The sequence below is a fragment of the Triticum urartu genome, chromosome 2 (genome assembly GCF_003073215.2).
Source record: "Triticum urartu cultivar G1812 chromosome 2, Tu2.1, whole genome shotgun sequence".
Taxonomy (NCBI): Eukaryota; Viridiplantae; Streptophyta; class Magnoliopsida; order Poales; family Poaceae; genus Triticum; species Triticum urartu.
Window position 1 is genome coordinate 264,632,649 of NC_053023.1, and position 20,087 is coordinate 264,652,735.

Consider the following 20,087-nt stretch of genomic DNA (forward strand, 5'->3'; position numbering starts at 1 on the left):
TTTTCCTTTGGTCCAGCGACGGTCCTTATTGCGTCACAGTTTTCCGTTTCCATCCCTAGTTTCGCATGTACTTGGGTCACTGGTGCTGCATCTTGCCAACCAGCTGTCCTCTCCTGCGCAAAAGCGGCTCATGAGGCTTGTTAGTGCGGCCATTGTTCTTGGCTTTTCTTGGCTGAGGTGTCTGGCAAGCCATTCGTCTCGGACATTATGCCTGAAAGCCGCTAAGGCTTCAGCGTCTGGACAGTCGACTATCTGATTCTTTTTAGTAAGAAATCTATTCCAGAATTGCCGAGCTGACTCTTCGGGCTGTTGAGTTATGTGACTAAGATCGTCTGCATACGGAGGGCGGACATAGGTTCCTTGAAAATTTGCTCAGAAAGCGTCCTCGAGCACTTCCCAGCTTCCGATTGTGTTTTTAGGAAGGCTTTTGAGCCAGTGCCGGGCTGGCCCTTTAAGCTTGAGGGGTAAGTATTTTATGGCGTGGAGGTCGTCTCCTCTAGCCATATGTATGTGGAGGATATAATCCTCGATCCAGACTCCGGGGTCTGTTGTTCCATCATATGCCTCTATGTTTACGGGTTTGAATCCCGCTGGAAATTCATAATCCAGGACCTCATCAGTGAAACATAGGGGGTGTGCGGCACCCCTGTATTTGGGTGTGCCGGATTCTGATAATGGCTTTATTGCATTGCTTACGAGAGCTTGCTTTCTTGGCCCGTAAATGGACCTGGCTGGGCCATGATGCGAATCTTTAAGCGGGTCGCATGCCAGCTTAAGTGTGGCGCTACTTGCCGCTTTATGCTGGCCATGGGGTCGTCTATCCGACCGTGTGGCTTTCTCACTTTTGGAATGCGAGGGCTCCGAGGCCTCCTCGTCGAATTCAGGCAGTAGCTTTCTCTTCGGATAGCTTTTAGTGCGGCGACTGTCGCCGTATTTGTCCGCGGTGTTGATTACTTTACTCCATCTGATCCTGAGTGCATCTTCCGCAGTTTTTAGCTTCCGCTTCTACTTTTTCAGGCTGCGTGCTGTTGCAACGAGCCGTTTGTGGAGGTTCTTCTGCTTCGTGGGCTTGTCTGGCGTAGGGTCGTCCGGAATGCCATTTTCGCCGGGGGAGGGATGTTCGGTTTCTCTATCCGGGTTGTCCTGTTGGGACAGTTGCTCTAAGGGATGCTCGTCGTCTACTGGCTCTTCCTGCTCTATGGATGGGTCTTTATCGAGGCGGGGCTTGGGTCGGCGTTTACGCCGATGCTTTGATTGTTTTTCGAGAGATCGATCCCTCTTTCCATCCCCGTTTTCCTCGTTGTTGCTTCCTTTAGGGGTATCCACCATGTACACATCATGAGATGAGGTGGTTGTCTGATGCCCTATAGACGTTGGTTCTTGGTTGTCTCCTGCATCTCGTCCATACCGTCGATGTCTTCGGAGTCGAAGTCGAGATGTCGGTTAAGTCGTCGACAGTGGCTACGAAGTGCGTGGTGGGTGGGTTTTGAATTTCTTCATCATCCAAATCCCATCCTTGCTGACCGTAGTCCGGCCGGGGCTCTCCTGATAAAGAGAGAGACTTTAGCGAATTCAGGATGTCACCGAAGGGCGAGTGCTGAAAGATGTCCGCGGCAGTGAACTCCATTATCGGCGCCCAATCGGATTCAATCGGCAGGGGTGCGGGGGGCTCGGAGTTCGGAGTTCGGAGAGGAATCCGGCTCCTCAGAGTCACGGGCCATGCGGAGTGCGGGGCTGGAGTTCGGCTCGATCGCCTCTGAGATCGCAGCCCCTAAGGCAGCGTTCAACCGCTGATCCTCGATCGGCGTAGTAGGTTCTGAATCAATGGTCGGAACCGATGCGTGTGCGGCCTCCAAGGCGCTGTTCGGTGGCAGAGCTATATCATGCCCATCGAGACAGTGCGGCGCGCTTGGCTGTGGCTCGAATCCGTCGAAGATCAAGTCCCCGCGGATGTCGGCCGTGTAGTTTAGGCTACCAAACCTGACCTGATGGCCAGGGGCGTAGCTTTCGGTCTGCTCAAGGTGGCCAAGCGAATTGGCCCGCAGTGCGAAGCCGCCGAAGACGAAGATCTGTCCGGAGAGAAGGGTCTCACCCTGGACTGCATCGTTGTTGATGATCGAAGGAGCCATTGGGCCTAAAAGCGACGACACAGAGGAACTCTCAATGAAAGCACCAATGTCGGTGTCAAAACCGGCGGATCTCGGGTAGGGGGTCCCGAACTATGCGTCTAGGCGGATGGTAACAGGAGACAAGGGACACAATGTTTTACCCAGGTTCGGGCCCTCTTGATGGAGGTAAAACCCTATGTCCTGCTCGATTAATATTGATGATATGGGTAGTACAAGAGTAGATCTACCACGAGATCAAGGAGGCTAAACCCTAGAAGCTAGCCTATGGTATGATTGTTGTATATGAAGTTGTCCTACGGACTAAAATCCCCTGGTTTATATAGACACCGGAGAGGGTTAGGGTTACACAAAGTCGGTTACAACGGTAGGAGATCTTGAATATCCGCATCGCCAAGCTTGCCTTCCACGCTAAGGAAAGTCCCATCCGGACACGGGACGAAGTCTTCAATCTTGTATCTTCATAGTCCCGGAGTCCGGCTGAAGGTATAGTCCGGCTACCCGAACACCCCCTAATCCAGGACTCCCTCAAGTGCCCTTCAAGGAAACCATAAGTCGGGGCTTGATTCCTTGCTATATTTCCTAGTTAGCTCGTTTGGCCTAGCCATTGGACTATGGATGAGCCACAGATGAAACATCAAGCCGGATGTGATCTCTTTGTCAGAATTCTTTCATAGCACCTTTAGACAGATCTGTCCCATCTTTAGTGATGATACTATGAGGATTACCAAAATGGAAGATGAGCTTCTTTATAAACCGAACTTTAGTTGCCACCTCACAATTGCTGACTGGCCCTGCTTCAACCCACTTTGTAAATTTGTCAACTACAACCAAAAGGTGGGTCTTCTAGTCCTTATACCTTTTGAAGAGCCTGACCATATCAAGCCCCCAGACCGCAAATAGCCAGGTTATTGGGATCATCTGCAATTCCTGAGCCGACACATCATCTTGGCGTGCAGATTTCTGTCAACCATCACACTTACGGACAATGTCCTCTGCATCAGCGTGAGCCGTCAACCAGAAAAAACCACACCGAAAAGCCTTAGCCACAAGAGATCTTGGTCCGGCATGATGACCACAGTTGTCGGCATGAATTTCCTGCAAAATTTATCGGCCTTCATCAGGGGAAACACAACATTGGAACACGCCGGTCACACTACATCTCTATAACTCGCCATTAACAATCGTCATGGACTTAGACTGCCTTATGATCTGTCGTGCAAAAAGTTCATCTTCTCGCAACTCGCCTTGAGTCAGATAAGCCATATAAGGCATTGTCCAATTTGGAATAGCACGTACAGGCGCCACCAACTGTCCCACCGAGTCAAGGATGGCTATGTCTTTCTCTGAAGGTAGCTTGACCAAAGGATTGTGCAGCACATCAAGGAACACATTAGGGGGAACCGGCTTACGCTGAGACCCCAGCCGGGACAGTGCATCAGCTGCCTCATTTTGTCGCTGGTCTATGTGATCCACTTGATAAGCTTTAAAGTGACCAGCAATATTGGTCACTGCCTGACTATAAGTCGCCATGAGCAGGTCTTTAGAATCCCACTTCCCTGATACTTGTTGTGCTACAAGAGCTAAGTCGCCAAGGCATCTTACCCGGCTCAAGTTCATCTCCTTGGCCATACAGAGCCCATGTAGTAAAGCTTCATACTCAGCTGCATTGTTAGTATAGGGAAACATAGGTCTCAAGACATAGCAAAACTTATCACCTCATGGGGAAGATAAAATAACTATAGCCCCCGAGCCTTTTAACTGCCTGGATCCATCAAAGTGTATCATCCAATATGTATTGTTTGGATTCTCTTCAGGTGTCTGATGTTCTGTGCAATCATTGATAAAATCCACCAAAGCTTGAGACTTGATGGCTGTTCTAGGCACGTATTTCAGATGATGTGGCCCAAGCTCAATTTCCCACTTAGCAAACCGGCCAGTGGCCTCTCTATTTTGAATTATATCCCCTAAAGGAGCAGAACTGACCAAAGTGATTGGATGCCCAAGGAAATAATGCTTGAGTTTGTGGCTGGCCATGAAGACCCCAAACACCAGCTTCTGCCAATGTGGGTATCTCTCTTGGACTCCGTCAAGACTTCACTGGCATAATAAGTCGGCCTCTGAGCCAGATACTCTTTGCGCGCCTCCTTTCATTCCACAACAACTGCCACGCTTACAACCTTGTTATTAGCTGGCATGTACAAGAGCAAAGGCTCCTTGTCGGTCAGAGAAGCCAAGATGGGCGGCTCAACCAACTGCTTCTTAAGCGTCTCAAAAGCCTCATTAGCAGCATCACTCCAGATGAAATGATCAGTCTTTTGCATCATCTGGTACAGGGGAATCGCCTTTTCACTAGGGCGGCTTATAAACCGGCTCAGGGCTGCAATACAACCCGCCAGGCATTGAACATCATTGATACATGCCGACTTAGACAGAGAGGTGATAGCCTCGATCTTCTCCAGGTTAGATTCAATGCCCCTTTCTAAAACTAGAAAACCTATCAATTTTCCTATAGGTAGACCAAAAGCGCACTTGGCCAGGTTAAGCATCATCTTGTAAACCCGAAGATTATCAAAAGTTTCCTTCAAATCTTCAAGCAGTGTCTCCTTCTTCCTGGACTTAGCCAAAATTTCATCAACATAAGCATGAACATTGCATCCAATCTGCCCATGAAAGCAATTCCAAACACAACACTGGTAAGTTGCCTGAGCACTCTTAAGCCCAAAAGGCATAGAGACATAGCAAAAAGCTCCAAAGGGTGTGATGAAGGTTGTCTTCTCCTGATCCTCAACTACCATCTTGATCAGATGATAACCAGAATAAGCATCCAGGAAACACAAACTCTCACAACCCACCGTTGCATCAATGATTTGGTCAATACGGGGAAGAGCAAACAGATCAGTTGGACAAGCCTTGTTAAGATCTGTGTAATCAACACACATATGCCAAATGCCATTCTTCTTGAGCACAAGCACATGATTAGCTAACCACTGAGGGTGAAAAACTTCAACTATGAACCCGACGGCGAAGAGTCAGGCCAGTTCTTCTCTAATAGCCTTGCGTCTCTCCTTGTTAAAACGATGGAGGAATTGTTGGACATGTTTCATCTTAGGATCCACATTAAGATGGTGCTCAGCAAATTCTCTCGGTACACCTGGCATGGCAGATGTCCCGATTCTCACGGATGAACTCGATGAACGCGCTTACCTATTTGGGATCCATCCCAGTCCCAATGGCGAACTGCTGAGAAGAATCACTAGGGACAAAATCCACTTGCTATGTGTCCTTGGCTGACTTAAATTTCAGCATAGGGTCCTTCTTAGTAGTGGGTTTCTTCAGAGGGTTCATACCAGCCGGATCAACATTATTCTTATAGAACTTGAGCTCCTCAGTAGCAAAAGCGACTCTGCATAAGTAGCATCTCCTTCTTCACACTCCAGGGAGATTTTGCGATTTTCGTGAAGTGTGATCGTCCCTCATGGCTCGGGCATCTTAAGCTGCAAATAGATATAACAAGCTTGAGCCATGAATTTAGCATAAGCTGGCCGTCCAAACAACGCATGATAAGGACTCTTGATCTTTGACCACCTCAAACCACATCGTCTCTGCTTTGTAATTATACTCATCACCAAAGGCCACTTCCAGAGCAATTTTTCCAACAGGGTAAGCCAACTTGCCAGGCACCACTCCATGAAACACCATGGAGGACGGCTTAAGATCCTTCCCTATCAGATTCATCCGTCGAAAAGTGTCATAGTACAATGTGTTGATGCTGCTTCCGCCATCCATAAGTACTTTTGTGAACTTGCAACCGCCCACTTGAGGTGATACCACCAGGGCCAAATGACTCGGACCATCAACCCGGGGCGGGTGATCCGCCCGGCTCCACGTGATTGTATGCTCAGACCATCTCAAGTATTGGGGCAACGATGGGTCAACCGTATTGAGTGTCTGCTTCTGGACCTTCCAGTCACATTTGCAAGTGTTTGTAGTGAAAACATGATATTGTCCACTATTAAGTTTCTTAGGATTACTGTGATATCCTGATTGGTTATTCTGCTGCTACTTACCTTGACCAGACTGCTGATTATGACCACCATTGTTCCCTTAGCTCTGATAACCAGAATTTAAGCCACCACCACCAATGCCGGCTCCCTGGAAACCTCCTGAGCCTGACCCGCCGGGCGGCCCATTGCCATGATGCTGTTGAAATGACTGGTTCCTGTACTCCTACATGATATAACAATCCTTCCAAGCAAGAGAAGATGTCTTGTTAGGATAACTATGCTTTGGGCACGATGCATTAAGGGATTCCTCATAATTGTTGGGCTTACCTCCATTATACGGTTGCTTGCTGTTGCGATGCTGGATTTTGTACCCTGTATTAGTGTTAGCCACCAGATTTGACCCGCCATTGAGGTGTCTGCGCTTACCACCATTACCCTGGTTGTTATGACTACCATTCTACGCCTGGACATGCAGTTGCTGACCCTTGCGGCCACCGTTTTTCTTGCCCTTCCAGGTTTATCATCATCAAAACCAGGATCCTTCGTGCCGTCAGAATCAACATATCTGGTAAGTACATCCATGAGATTGCCCATATCTATGCACTTGCGCTTAAGCCCGTCGAGCTTTTGTACAAGAGGCTGAAAATGATAGTTCTTATCTAAGAGCAACACCGCTTGAGCCACCTGGATGCTGTCTGAAGAGTGGATGATAGCTGCAACCCGGCGAGCCCAATGGTGGGCTGACTCATCCTCGCGCTGCACACAGTGCTGCAAATCGTCATTGGCTGCTTGCAAGTTCCTTGAAAATTCTTGATGAAATGTTCCTTCAACTCCATACAGGTGTTGATGGAATTGGGGGGCAGGTTCTTCAACCATCTGCGGGCCGACTCTTCCAACATCATAGTGAAATAGTTGGCACATACTGCCTCACTGATGTCCAACATCTCCATGGCTAGCCCATAGCTTTCAATCCAAGCCTCTGGAGGGAGATCCACCATGTAGTTGGGCACTTTGCGAGTATCCTTAAAATCTTTAGGCAAGCGCTCGTTACGTAAAGCCGGCACTAGGCACGACACTCCAATGGTTCTGCCACTCGACCTGGCTCCTACCAAGGCTCAAGGAACTACTAGGGGCGGCTGATAAGCCCCTTGGTTTGCTGCATGTGCCTGGCGATAGGCTCTTGCACCATCCACAATTGCTTGAGCATCAATCCTCGAGTTAAGGGGCGGGTTATCTTAGGGTGGGTTACGATGTCGTTCACTGCTCGAAACTACCGGCAACTCAGCATGCCGACTGTAACTATGACTCGGCAGCGGTGTAGAGTGTACCCGGTGCCGACTGTAAGTGTAATTATCCTGCTGAGCGATCATTGTCTACAACAGTTCAATTGCATTCCAGGTTTCAACCTCTACTGATGACTCATGGGCGATGGGAATCGCAGTAAGCCGGGTTGCCGCTGCCACAATGTTATCCACCGGGTTGGAGAATTGACTGAGCGGTGTCGGCATGTGCGGGAGGGGCGTCCAACCGAGGCGGGGGTCGAGTGTCGGCTACTCCCTTCGCGCCGGCTCTAGCCGGAGTGGCTGAGCCGCTGCCCTACTCCCAGGTACGTTAGAGGTTAATTGGGGTATAACCGACACTCCTGGAGTGCTTGGGCCTGCTCCTGGCATGTTGAACAAAGTGCGGGCTCATAACTTGGAGGAAGACGACTCCGATACCTTCGCTGGTGAACTGCATTAGAAGCGTCCTACTCAAGGTTTAGCTGCCAAGCTTGCGTTTTCAGACGCTCTGTCTCTACATTAATCTGTGACTATAGTGTAGCCGTGTTGGCGTTTTCAGCATTGATATCCTCCTGGGCCTTGGTCATTTGTTCTCGAAGCTTCGTAATCTCCGTATGGCGCTCCACCTGGTTTTCTGCCGTGACCTTAGTTCCCAGTAAGGTCGTCAAGGTATCCATCAGCTTAGATAAAACCTGAGTTGGAGGCCTAGCTGAACCGGATCCTGAAGGGCCAGCCGTTGTCGTTGCTCCAGCCATCATGGTGTTGAGAGTCGGCGCCGTCCCCACCATGAAGATGGCGGCTCGGCATGGCGTCTCATAGGGGTCCGGAATACTGTTTCCATCAAAACAGCCCCCAAGCCTGCTGTCTTGAAGCTAGTAGATTGAATCCGTCTCTCCGGTTGAAGATTCACCATCAGAGTAGATGAGAGTCTCTCCTCTAGACACGGAATTTTCCACGAGTTCCATGCCTTGCGTGAACCCGACGAAGACATGCTTCTGGCCGGCCTGGAACCGGGCGGGTTGCGCATGTTGATCCGGCTCGATGAGGTCGGTGCAGGTGTCCGGCTCAGGTTGGGATCCGCTGATCTTGCCGATGATGATGTGGATTCAGCTGAAGGGGACCCGGTACCGTACTCTATTGAGTCGACCTCGGGGCCCCAATCGACGCCGTTGATGTAGAGCTTACCACGGGGACTCTTGGTCATCCTGCCAACAACGTATCCCTCTATCCCTAGGAAAGATCCCTTCAAGCGCTTGAAACCACCGTGCACTGACCCCACGGCAGGCGCCAACTATCGTGGTTTTGTCACGACAAATGCCCTAATGTGAGGACTTAGTTGTGAGGCCATCGCAACTAGGAGGTTAGCTTGTTGGGGTTGAGCGGAATCGAGAGACACGAATTTACCCAGGTTCAACCCCTCATTATCGAGGTAATAGTGTACTTCCTGCTTGTTTGCTTATTGCTTTAGAGATCAATACAAGGGAACAGACTGTGTGACCTAGCTATTGATCAATTGTAACTTAGTCTATCTGTCCCTGAGACCCGCCTTAATATACAGGTCGAGACCCAGGGCTTTCAAGAGTCCGGGTCACATTACGATCCGTGACTTAGTACATTTCTAACTTGTCCCTTAAGGAAACTATTGGCTACTTAGAATTCAGGGCCGCAAGCCGCCATCTTCAGATGCTGGGCTTGAGCTGGCCCACTCCATGAGCCGCCCTATTGGTCTTGCTCCGGGGCGCGTCAGCCCATCTTAAGTCCCGCTCCTTTGCTGCCATCTGGATGAGTCGGCCCAAACATGGCGGGTTATATCCCCAACAGTGGCCATATAAAATGATAGCTATATTAATAATTTCTCGATGAATCTATTGGTTACAATCTTCTTTCTGTATCTAGACTAGCCTAGTTTGGATTTAATGTGCTATTTACCGAAGTAGATTGCCAAGTGTTTCATCGAGATAATCATAATATGGTCTTTACCGACATTCGTATAGGTGATCTATATATTGTTGCTTTCACTAAGAGAGCCCAACATTGTACTTGTTTAATTGCTAAATCTTCTAAAGGTTGGTTATGGCATAGAAGGTTAGGACATGTTGGCATGCGAAATCTTGATAAACTCATTAAAGGTGATCATATCCTTGGTATTAAAGATGTTATATTTGACAACGATAGACTTTACAGTGCTTGCCAAGAAGGAAAACAAGTTGGAGGAAGTCATCCCGTGGAGAACATCATGACCATGAGAAGACCACTTGAGCTACTTCACATGGATCTTTTTGGTCCCAATGCTTATAATAACCTTGGTGGTAATTCTTTCAGTTTGGTCATTGTTGATGATTTTTTCCAGATTTACGTGGGTGTTCTTTCTTGATGACAAGTTGTAGGTTCAAAATATCTTCAAGAACTTCACTAGGAAGACCCAAAATCAATTTGAAGTGAGTTTCAAGAAGGTTCAAAGCGATAATGGAATGGAGATCAAGAACACCAATGTGGATACCTTTCTTGATGAAGAAGGCATTTCAAATGAGTTCTCGGCTACGTACACACCTGAACAAAATGGAGTTATTGAGAGGAAGAGTTGGACTGATATTGAGATGGGAAGAATGATGCTTGACAAATACAAGACACCAAGACACTTTTGGGTGGAAGCGGTTGAGGTAGCTTGGCACACTACAAATCGACTATATATTCACAAGCTTCTCGGCAAAACAACATACGAGCTACTCATGGGCAACAAACCCCAAGGTGGATACGTATCCGTCCAACGAAGGTGAAGGATAGAAATTTGTCCATTCAAGTGGAAGCCTCAACTTCACATCAAGGTTAACCACAAGTTGACATGGAGGCATCCAGAAGTGGAACACGTCAAGACGAAGGAAATGAGGAAGTACAACAAGATGATCCACCTCGACCTCCTTATCCATCTCCACAAACAAGCAATGACACCACCAACAATGAAGAAGAAGAAGATGATGATCAGGATGGTCCACCACAACCCAAGCAAAAGCTCTCATGAGTTAGAGCAAGAGTCTCAAAAAATCATCATGTTGAACAAATCCTCGACGACATCAACACCCTGAGAATCACTCGCTCTAACACTTGTTTGGCTAACTTTTGTGAACATTACTCATTCATTTTCTAGTATTGAACCTATGAAGGTAGAAGAAGCCTTTGAGGACCCGCATTGGATGAATGCTATGCACGAGGACCTACACAACTTTGAGCGAAACCAAGTGTGGACATTGGTTGAGAAGCCCAATGATGATCACACCATCATTGGAACAAAGTGAGTGTTCTGAAATAAGCAATATGAGGATAGACAAGTGGTGCACAACAAGGCTCGTCTCGTTGCTCAAGGCTACACTCAAGTCGAAGGTATAGACTATGTTGAGACATATTCCCCCGTTGCTAGACTTGAGTCCATTTGCATTTTACTTCCTTATGCCAATCACCATGACATCACCTTATACGAAATGGATATTAAAAGGGCTTTCCTAAATGGTGAAATTGAGGAGGAAGTTTATGTTAAGAAACCCCCGGCTTTGTTAATCCCAGGAAACCTAATCATGTTTACAAACTTCACAAAGCTCTTTATGGTCTTAAACAAGCCCCTAGAGCTTGGTATAAATGCTTGACTAAGTTTCTTATTGAAAAAGGTTTTGAAACTGGGAAAATTGATTCTACTCTCTTCACTAAAAGAGTTAATGGAAAATTATTTTGTGCCAAATCTATGTTGACGATATCATATTTGGTTCTACTAACCCTCATTTTAGTGAAAAGTTTGGAAGGTTGATGTTGGAAAAGTGTAGGATCGAAAGTATGTCTAGAGGGGGGGTGATTAAACTACTTGACCAAATAAAAAACTATCCTTTTCCCAATTTTAGTTGTGGGCAGATTTTAGCAATTGACACAAGTCAAGAAATCAACCTACATATGAAATTCTAAGCACTACAAAAAAAACCACTTCCGTGATGATACGTGTTTGTCACAGTACGTCACATTTTTTGTCATGCATGTACATCCATGACGATTTTATGACAGAATCAAGATAGTCATACATGTGCTATCATAGAGGTGTTCCATGACAATACCAAAATTATCATCACGGAAGTGTCAACTTCCAAGATGATAAATGGCGCGTCATGGAAGTGCTGTTGTCAAGGGTAACCGACACGTGGCATCCACCGTAACGGGTCGCTGTTAAGCTATCGGGTTCCAGCTTGGATCTGATAACTCATTAACAGCCTGGACCAATGGGATTTTCCATGTGTAAAATTCTCATTCGCCGACAGATCCACGTGTCGACCCAATGTTGGGACATTTGTCATCCAGCGAATGGACCGGATGCGCCTATGATACGTCGACACGTATCTCGGTCCAATAGTGGCCCATTCAGGTCAAAAGGCCGACACATTTGACCTGGTCAAGAGGTAACGGCCGTCCCACTTAAAGCCAGCTAGCGGCCTGCTCACATATAGCCCATTTACATCCCGCTAACTCACGGCCCATTATGGCCTATCCAATATAATTCGAGCCCATCTGGGCCATCCAATATGATTCCAGCCTATTGTAACTTCCAGCCCATGTATGGCCCATGACATCTTTCGGCCCATATGAGGCCCTTTGTAACTCTTGGCCCATTAACGACCCGTGGTGAAACTGGCCCGTAATGAACAGTGTATCGCTTTATACCCATTAACAACCATTCTTCCATTGGGCCATTTCTAGCCCGTTTTATCTTTCGACCTTCTTAGGGCCCATTTATTCTTGGGCTGATTTGCAACGTTCGATTACTTACGGTCCGTTACTGGCCTGTTCCGGTTGTGGGCCAAATTCAGCTCGTGGTTAAAGTCGGCCCATTTGTGGCCCGTTAATCCATTGGGCCATTTTCATAGCGTCATCAATACGTCCGATTAACGACGGCTCGTTATGGTCGGCCCATGAACGGACGATTCCAACTCTAGCCCATTTACGACCCATAATGCGGTCCGTTATTGGCCCATGTTTGCCAATCGATCATACGACCCGTAGAAGGCCCATTGATTCTACGGCCCATAGAAGGCCCATTGTTTCTATGACCCATGGAAGGTGTCGGATCACGGGTTCCGACAAAACCCTTGAGGTTCGAACACTGGGGTGCGCGCGAAGGTTTTCTCCCTATCGATCCACGTCCGAGCTCGTTAAGATCTCACAGACAAACTCGACGAACTCACAACACAGAAAGACACAAGATTTATACTGCTTTGGGCCACTGTTGTGGTGTAATACCCTACTCCAGTGTGGTGGTGGTGGATTGCCTCTTGGGCTGATGATGAACAGTACAAAGGGAAGAGCAGCCTCGTGAGGTTGAGGTGTTCTTGTGCTTGGTGAACTTGTGTGGGTGAGATGATCTTGGATCCGCTCTCGATTTGTGATGATGTCTCTCCCTCCTACTGTGGGGGATAGTTCTACTTATATAGGCCCTGGTCCTCTCCCCAAATATTGAGCGAGAAGGGAGCCAACAACGGCAAATTCCAAAGGGGACAGCTAGTACAAGTTATCTTGACAAAAGGTGCTCTTCGCCTGCCAAAGGTTCTGGTGATGACGCCATCCTCGGATCCATGGTGACCTCCGTCCTACCGTCCTTCTGGTCTTGGTCTCGTTGCACCAATATGGAAACCTTTGCTTGATGCCTCGGTACTCCGCGACTGCGCATGCCCCCTTGGCACCAAAGAGGAAGCAAGGACACTGCGCGTGCTGGCGCCCGCCTGGTCTCAATCGTCATGGCTCACGTCACGAGGACCTCGCGAGGTTTGCCTTGCCTTGATCTCTCCGCCCCTCGCGAGCCTTCCTGGCGAGGCCGCTCCTGAGGAGGTCTCGTGTCGTCAACCTCGCGAGGCTTGGCCCCTCGCGAGGGTATTGAATGCCTTGTCAATGAAGATGGGCCGTACAGACCTGCCAGCCCGGCCACGCCATGGGCCGCAGGCAGGCAACTCTGGGGACCCACGTTCTAGAATGCCGAAGCACGCTACCAAAAGCCTGAGGCCTCGGTTGACACTTGGCGGTTGATTGGACATGGGCGTCTCCGCTTCCCCATGCTGCCTTTGAATCCGCCTGGCTATGCAGCCCTCGCAACCCACACAGTTATTCTCCCATTGCACACGCCTTGCTTCCACAGTCCTTATGCTTCCTCGAGACTCTGCCCCTCCTCTCCAATCAGACCTGCACTCTGCCTGCTTCATCGCCATGGCGCCAAAACAAGTAGACAAGGGGAAGAAGCCGCTGTCTTTGCCAAGTGCGCCTCGAGCCGCCGAGCCTCCAGTCGGTCGATCCTTGGTGCTCAACGACGAGGCCATGGACAAGGTGCGTCCCATGCTCGCCACCAGTTTCAACAAGTGGGGGGAGACGGTGGCTTCGCCTGCCTCTCGTGCTCGCAACGCTCGGACGGTCACCGAGGTCCCAATCTTCATTGATGCCCTTTGGGTGGGCCTGATTCCCCCTTTCTCTGCCTTCTTCAATGCGGTGCTTGAACACTACCAGATCCATATGCTACATCTTGAGCCCCAATCCGTGACTCTCATCGCCGTCTTTGCATTTGTGTGCAAAGCCATGGTGGGCATCGCTCCTTCTATGGCCCTTCTCCGCCATTTCTTCACATTGCATTTGACTGATCCCCGGCAAAGCTCGGGGTGCTTAAGCTTCCAGGCCGTGGCCGCAATGGTGGGTACAGGGGTCGACTTCGAGCTTCCTCCATCTACGAGGGAGTTTTGAACACGGTGGGTATTTGTCGACGCTGGTGTGCTCAACCCTCTGCTCCACACCCTGTCAGCGCCTGCCATTCCCCACTCCGGCTGGGGCCACGAGAGGCTCACGAGCCCCCGTCTTGTCCCCATTTGACTCAGGCTAAGGATGCTGAAGGACTGCGGCATGACAACGCCGATGGTGGTGAATGAGTTCGTCAGGCGCCGGGTTACTCTGCTTTAGCGCCATTCTCGCCCGATGTGGACCTTGCTCAGCAGTTAGGACCATATGAGGTTTCAGGAGTCCGGGCTTCCCCTTGGGACACGACAAATGGTGCTCAAGGTCCTGTCAGGTGTCCTTTCGCTGGATGACTTGCCTCGGAAGAACTGTCAGCTGTACCGCTGTGGGAACAAGGCTCAATTCGCGGGGAGCATGCCTTCCTTTGATGAGTGGGGGCTGCGTCTGGATGACCTGGTGGGGACCCGCGAGAACCCTGCCAATGTGGTTCCCCTCTTTGTAGCTAGCGCCAAGCTCGTCCCGAATGTGGCTGTAGGGGGACGAGCGCCGCCGGAGGCTGGCGGCACGAGTGCTGATGTGCGGATGCCTCCTGGGGCTCCTGAGGCATTGTCCTCAGGATCCCGTGACTCTGGGACGCCGGCCGCTGAGGCGATGCAGCACGCGGCTTCCGAGGCCGAAAGTCCGGAGGCCTCGGGAGGTCGCGGTGAGACGGCGCCCGACTGTTCTCCGCAGCCAGGCACCCCTGAAGTCGTTCTCCCAAGTACTTATCTGGCTACACATCGTACTGGCCGCCATGTTCAGCGCGTCGGTCGGCTTTACGTGGACTTCGAGGAGCTCCGGAAGAGGAAAGGATCTCCAAGCGGCAGCGGTATCTTCGGGCCATTGAAGCAACAAAAGTACATCACCGTCGATGAGTAAGTACCTTATCTTGGTGATCTCCTATGTGCCAGCTTCCTTTCCGGACGATTATCCCCTCAGGACCCCTTCTGCCAAGGACGTGAAATCTCCTGAGAAGCAGCTCCCTCTCGTCCCGTCGCACCCGCCAAGCCCCAGTGCTGCAGGCTCGGGTGTTGCCCATGGCATGGGGTCAGCCATGGGAGTGGGTCCATCATTAAGGCACCCCGAGCTTGCACCTTCACCGTCCTTCCTTCGCGACCTCGCTTGGAGCGCAGCTGGCGTGCCAAGGGCTCCTCCCCTGGTCACGGTCGCCAGCTGGCTGGCCTCGAGCCTGGGGTCTTCTTCAAGAAGTGGGCCTTGTTCGGTTCGGGCCCCTCGCGAGGGCCGGCTGGTTCCTGGCGTCGCGCCAGCCCCCAGCCCCCTGCTGAGAGGGGGCGCGCCGTGCCGGGCGTCGCCCACAGCCCCCGTGGTGGAGGGCGAGATGGGCCGTGTGCTCTAGTTCGAGCGCGGGCGGAGCATCGTTCGTCATGAGTTCTTCCAAGAAGCGACATACGCGATGAACCGACTCGGCGAAGAACTTGAGGGCGTCAACACGTGCCTTGAGGCCGCGGGTCTTCGGTTGGCGGAGGAGTGGCACAGGCTGAAAGTGGCCATCAACCTCGGGCGCCACCTGCGCGAGCTAGAAAACATGAAGGCTGGGGCCTCCCTTGCAGCCTCCCGTGAGGCCTGCTCCCGAGCTCTGGAGGAGGCTCGTGAAGCTGAACACCGTCGCAAGGCTGTGGAGAAGTGCGCGTGGGAGCTCCACGCTTGGGGTGCATCCCTCGAGCAGCAAGTGGAGGCACGCAAAGCTGCCCTCGCGTCGCTGAGGGGGATGCCTGCCGAGGAAGATGAGGTCCGGAAGTGCGAGGAGTCATTGGCTCTAGAAGACGTGGAGCGTAGCCTCGAGCTTAGGCAATTGGAGACGAGGGAGCGTCAAGTTGCCCAAGCGGAAGATTCCATCGGGGCTCGCGAGGCCAAGGTCCAAGAGGAGGTCGACCGCGGGGTGGCCGAGGTTCGCGCGGATCTTGAAGGTCGGCACGTCCTGAAGCTGAAGCTTGCGGGAACTGAGGCAGTGGGCAGGACCGCTACTCTCAGGCCCAGGTTAGATGAGGCGGAGAGGCATGAGGAGGCCACGGCCGCCGCCCTGGTCACGGCGCAAGCGTACTTGGCCTCCGCCCGTGCCGAGCTGCTTTCTCTTCAGAGACGGGTTGATGACGCCGAGGCCGTCGCACTGCAAAACAAGGAGGAAGTGCTTCAACGGCTGACGCTGGAGCGCGAGCATGCCCCCATGCTTTAGGGCCTCCGGAAGAGGGCTAATACTGTCCTGGGCTTCATCTGTGAAGAGAATGCGCCTCCCCCCACTCGACTGACCATGCCAGTCACCTGACCTTCTTCACCAACATGGTGACGCACCTGGAAGCACGGTCTAATAGGGCTCGCCAGCTTGTGGAAGAGATAAGTCGCAGTCTGCTTGGGCGCACGTTCTCCCGCGTCTTCAGCGACCTCTAGAACATTGATCTCAACTTTGATTTTGACGCCGCTATTGCTCCCGTGCCGGAAGCCATCCGGGGCGACTTGGCGTGATGGGTTGAAGACCACGTGGATGCGCTGGTCAGGGCCTTCACTTCTGACAATGACGGGGTTGTGGTTGCGGTGGACGAAGGCGACGTGGTTGCACTACAAAAAAAGACACATCCGTGACATTTTGGGCCGAACGAATTTTTTTCTGTCATACATATGACACTTCTATGACGATAATTGTGACAAAACCTGGTATCATCATAGATGTGGTGGGCTCCTACTTCTATGACAAAAAATCATGAGAGAAAATGGGCTTTTCATCCTGGGCGGGCCGGAGACGCAGCTGCATGACATTCTTTGGGCCGTCCATGACGGAAAAAACCGTGGTATAAGCGAGGGCGGGGAAAAGTTCGGGCAGTTCCCGGTTATGGTGGGAGGTCAGGGGCCGAGCGATGCGCGTTTCTCTCATACACGTACGCGTGTGTGTGCGAGGCGTTGGCTCTAACTGAACCTGAGCAAGGCATTGGGCTCTAACTGAACCCGAGCGATTGCACTGCAGGCTACGCGTTACTAAACCTGAGCGATCGATCGAGGGCTGTTAACTGAAACCGATCGAGCGATTCCTTCGCTACTGCTGGTAACTGAAGTCGATCGATGCTACCTCTAGGATGAACAGTGAGCGTTGCGGGGGGGAGGGGGTGGATGAACAGTGAGCGGTGGCGTTGCCTCTGGATGAACAGGACCCCGTGGCGTGGAAGGCTGGATGAACAGTAGACGATGGAGGGGTGCCCGTTGAGGGATGGTTGAACAGTAGCCGGTGGAGTAGCACGTGGTGGAGGCTGGATGAACAGGAGCCCGTGGAGGCTGGAAGAGGTCGACGGTAGCCCGTGGAGGCTGGAGCGGGTCGACAGTGGAGATGAACAGTATCCCGTGGAGTCCCGTTTTGTGGTACGCCACACCCCTCCCGATGAATAGGACCCCTGTTTCGAGCATAGGAGGTCCGTTTTCGTCCGTTTTGCGGTACGCCACACCCCTCTCGATCATCAGGACCCCCGTTTCGACCGTAGGAGGTCTGTTTCGTCCGTTTTGCAGTACGCCACACCCCTCCCGATCAACAGGACCCCCGTTTCGACCGTAGGAGGTCCGTTTCGTCCGTTTTGCGGTACGCCAGACCACTCCTGATGAACAGGATCCCATTTTGAACATGGCCGGTCGAACACAAGGCTGTTTCCTCCATTCTGCGGCACGCCAGGCCTCGTTTCCATCGCCTGTTCCGTCCAAGCCCTCCCGATGAACACGACCACGCATTCCGTTCCGACCCAGCCGGTTGGCTCCCACGCGTTCCGTTGCCTCCCAATGAACACGACGCATTCCGTTGCCTCCCCATGAACATGTCGACGACGTTGTTTCTCCGTTCTGACCCAGCCATGTCAACGAGCCCTCACCGTAGGTATGCGCGAGTAGGCGTTCGAGACCTCGCCTGTATGTACACATACGTGGCCATATTTTCTTTCTTGCACCTTGGCCGCTGTACGTACGTGTACATGCTACATGCGCGCCTCTACTACGACACGCGCGCGCCTCTACATCCACCAGTATATATGTACGTACACGTTCGCGACCAGAATGACAACGCTACGTACGCTTCGACCAGGTGGGTCCCGACTGTCAGGCACTTCCTTGCGTGCGAAGATGTAGCTGGTGGGTCCCAGCAGTCAGGGGGAGAATCATTTTTTTTGCTCGGACGCACTTCCTTGCGTGCGAAGGTGTAGCTGGTGGGTCCCAGCAGTCAGCGGGAAACGTTTTTTTCGCGAAATACGGTGGCCCGTCCGGGGGGTCCCCGCTGTCAGGTGGAGGAATAATAATTTTGCGCGTAATAAGGAGGCACTTCCTTGCTGCGGCCGTGGACCCAGCTGTCAGCGTCTCCACGCACAGTACTCTTCCGATGTAAGTCGGTCGTTGACCACATTGACCATGCCGCGCTGAGAGCACCACAGCGGTGGACGACGGTGATGTTGGGGATCGTAGCAGAATTTTAAAATTTTCTACGCATCACCAAGATCAATCTATGGAGTCATCTAGCAACGAGGGAGAGGGGAGTGCATCTACATACCCTTGTAGATCGCGAGCGGAAGCGTTCAAGAGAACGGGGTTGATGGAGTCATACGCGTCGTGATCCAAATCACCGATGACCTAGCGCCGAACAGACGGCACCTCCGTGTTCAACACACGTACAGTTGGGAAGACGTCTCCTCCAACTTGATCCAGCAAGGGGGAAGGAGAGGTTGATGGAGATCCAGCAGCACGACGGCGTGGTGGTGGAAGCAACGGTGATCTCGGCAGGGCTTCGCCAAGCTCAGGGAGAGGGAGATGTGTCACGGGTGGGAGAGGGAGGCGCCAGGGGCTAGGGTGCGGCTGCCCTCCCTCCCCCCACTATATATAGGACCCCTAGGGGGAGGCGCCGGCCCTAGGAGATGCAATCTCCAAGGGGGGGCGGCGACCAAGGGGGGTGGAGTGCCCCCCAAGCCAAGTGGGGCGCCCCCACCCCTAGGGTTTCCAACCCCAGGCGCAGGGGAGGCCCAAGGGGGGCACACTAGCCCACTAGGGTCTGGTTCCCCTCCCACTTCAGCCCATGGGGCCCTCCGGGATAGGTGGCCCCACCCGGTGGACCCCCGGGACCCTTCCGGTGGTCCCGGTACAATACCGATTACCCCCGAAACCTTCCCGATAGCCGAAACTCGACTTCCTATATATAAATCTTCACCTCCGGACCATTCCGGAACTCCTCGTGATGTCCGGGATCTCATCCGGGACTCCGAACAACTCTCGGGTTACCGTATACTAATATCTCAACAACCCTAGCGTCACCGAACCTTAAGTGTGTAGACCCTACGGGTTCGGGAGACACGCAGACATGACCGAGATGACTGTCCGGTCAATAACCAACAGCGGGATATGGATACCCATGTTGGCTCCCACATGCTCCTCGATGTTCTCATTAGATGAACCACGATGTCAAGGATTCAATCAATCCCGTATACAATTCCCTTTGTCAATCGGTACGTTACTTGCCCGAGACTCGATCGTCGGTATCCCAATACCTCATTCAATCTCATTACCGGCAAATCACTTTACTCGTACCGTAATGCATGATCCCATGATCAACCACTTGGTCACATTGAGCTCATTATGATGATGCATTACCGAGTGGGCCCAGAGATACCTCTCCATCATACGGAGTGACAAATCCCAGTCTCGATTCGTGCCAACCCAACAGACACTTTCGAAGATACCCGTCGTGCACATTTATAGTCACCCAGTTACGTTGCGACGTTTGGTACACCCAAAGCACTCCTACAGTATCCGGGAGTTGTACAATCTCATGGTCTAAGGAAATGATACTTGACATTTGGAAAAGCTCTAGCAAACGAACTACACGATCTTTGAGCTATGCTTAGGATTGGGTCTTGTCTGTC